The sequence below is a fragment of the Macrotis lagotis genome, chromosome 4, assembly GCF_037893015.1.
Source record: "Macrotis lagotis isolate mMagLag1 chromosome 4, bilby.v1.9.chrom.fasta, whole genome shotgun sequence".
NCBI lineage: Eukaryota > Metazoa > Chordata > Mammalia > Peramelemorphia > Peramelidae > Macrotis > Macrotis lagotis.
Window position 1 is genome coordinate 77,514,950 of NC_133661.1, and position 2,917 is coordinate 77,517,866.

Sequence of the window (2,917 nt, forward strand, 5' to 3'; positions counted from 1 at the left end):
ATAAATGCTTTTTTAAAAATAAATCAATGCTTATTGGATTGAATTGGATGCAATGTTCAAATTGTGATTTCAAAGGTCTGATAGTGAAATATGCCTCCTATTTCTCAAAAGAAAGAGGGGATGGACTAGAGATGTAGAATGAGAAACAGCTTCAAATTTCCAGAACATTGATTTGTTTTGTTTGAATGTACCTATTTGTTATAAAGGTGGGGGGGGGTGTCCAGATGAGGGGGAAGAGAAGAAAGAAATCACTGAAAATAGCTAATACAAATTGAAAGAAAAAACACATCAATGAAATATTTAAAAAGAAAAAATGGATTTTATTGGGTTGCCAAGGATTTTATTGGATTGTCCTATAAGCTATTGACAAAATAAAGGAAGATCAGGGAACTAGGAAGGAAAAATTACTCATTCTTCCTTCCCACTATAAAAATTTCCAACCTAGGCTGTTCTCAGTGAGGTGTTTAAAACAAATAAAAGCAGAACTTGAATCTCTGGTAGACTTAACATTATCCCCAAATGGATTTTTTTTTTTAACAACACAAACCAATCTTTGGTTAGGGACAGATTTTCAAGCAGGCAACCATCAACCACTCCTTGTGCTTCAGGTAACCCTTTCTCTCTTGCTCTATTCCCCACCTCCCTCCAAATTTTTTTAACTTTCCAAGCTGTAAACTCAGCTGTACAAAGTGGCCCTGAACCTCCCTGTGCTCAGTACAGGGATTCAAAGGCAAATCTGTGGATGTGAAGAGTCCCTATGGACTATGGTTTGGAATAGAATGAAGGAGACATCAGGATTTGGATCATTTATAATAACCCAAAGTCAACATCTCTGGGGAAAAGTTGCTCTGCCTGTCCAGGAGATGAACCCTCCTTGTTTGTTGGAGTAAGGAGAGATTCTTAAATTACTGATTAGATAAAGATCAGTTGGGCATAGGTCTAGTGTCTTCCTGTCAACACCACCCCCAAGTATGTCAGTTGTTTCTTTCTGTTGAAGGCTAAAATCCTAGGATAAAATGTTGCTCTTCTCCTAGTCCCAGCCCTTTCATCTGATCATATATCCCATGACAGTGAGTGTGAGTACTGAAAAGATTATCACCCCTGTCTGGCTACTGTTTTAAGTCCCAGGTCTCGCAAGTGTGACTGAGCAAATTACTTCATCTCTCTGAATCCCAGTTTCCTCTTCTGTAAAATCAGAGAGAAGATTAGATAATATGATCTCTAAGGATCTTTCTGACTTAAAAAAAAACTCATCTAAATGGACTATGACTGTTAAGTTACCAGATCACCTCAAACCACCCCTGGGGGCAGGGAAATGGGCAGAGAGAGAGAAGCAGAACTGTTTACATTTTTGGATGAAGTCACTGTATCTTGCAGGGAGCCAATAGTTTGTCTTTGTGTAGAGGGTGTTTCCTTCCTATCCAGTTCCAGTTCTTCCTATTCTCAGGGACTTTGGAAAATTTAGATCATACATTCTACTTAGGGTAATAGTTACAAAAGGGTAACCATCTTGGGTTAGCAGCATTAGTGCCCTAGAGCTGTAAGCTATTGAAACTTTCTTTAATATGATGTGATGTGATCTGGAGGATATAAAGTAGGGAAAGCCAGCTGGAAGAAGTCTCTCACTGTCATCACTCACAATACATACACCAGCTCTAAGGTGTGGTCTGGAATTTTCAGCCCTCTGCCCCATACCTTGTTTTCTACAACTAACTACCCTCAAGATTACCTTCTATTGGGAGGAAACTGCATGCCCAGAATAAATAAATACAAAACAAAAATGTGATAACCCTTTCCCTGATTATTTTGCCAACTACATACAGTGAAGGCTGAGTTGACAGAGGGCAGATGCCACTCTTAGCTTCTCTGGGGACACCCTAAGGGGCACAATTAATTCTTAGCAAATTTACTAAGATGACAAAATGAGACCAGCAACTAGTAATTACGAATTGGATTATGGAGGAGAACAGACCCCGAGAATCCAACCTGCCCAACAGAGGTGTGATACTCATCTAAGTTAACTGTAACTGTTAAATTGCCATCACCTCGAACAATTTGTGGGGATAGGGAAATGGATCTGTGAGGAATCTGGAGAGAGAAAGGGCTTCCTTCCAAGTTCTTTGGTGCCAGGAGCTATGAGTTACTTTTGCAACATGTATATCCAACAACTACTCCTCACTAACATTTTACTCTAAGATTGAGCCCACTCTTTCCCATGGCTGCTTTGTATATTTCTTGAAGAGTAAGTCCCAGGTTTATTGGGGGGGGGGGGCGAAATAATAATAATTGTAACATTTATATAGTACTTAAAAGTTTATAAGAAGCCTTACATAACTGTGATGCAGATACTATTATTAACTTATTATTTTACCAACAAAAGAATTATGTTGAGAGATGTTAAGAAACTAGGCTACATTTGAACTCGGGGTCTTACTGACTCCAAAGGTCCACTTTGACACCTAGCTAGTGGTCTGGAAAAACCATATTCTAGCAGGTATGAATGATGGATGAGATAATTTTAGAACTATACAAATTAGTCCATAGAATCTAATCTATTTTTCTTCTGAACTTTTTGAAATATATTCCCCCAAAATCAATAGTGTGGGAGAGTCATTAAAGGTTTATGAGAAGGGGAATAATGGCGAGAATTATGCTGCATTTCGAAGATTACTCTGACAGAGTGAAGTTGGGGGCTATTCATTCCAATCCTGCCGCTTCTAGACTCTGGGGGCTGATGGTCCTGCTAGCTTACAGAGAGTCAATTGAGAGCCCTAGGCAGGGACTGGATTCTCCAAAATACCACAGAGCCCTTTCCTGACTCTAGGAAACACAAATACTATTTTCTTCCTCTTGGTTCCTGACCTCAGGCAACCTCTGCCTTTGAGTGAAGCTGTCCAAGAGAGTTATGAACTTAAAG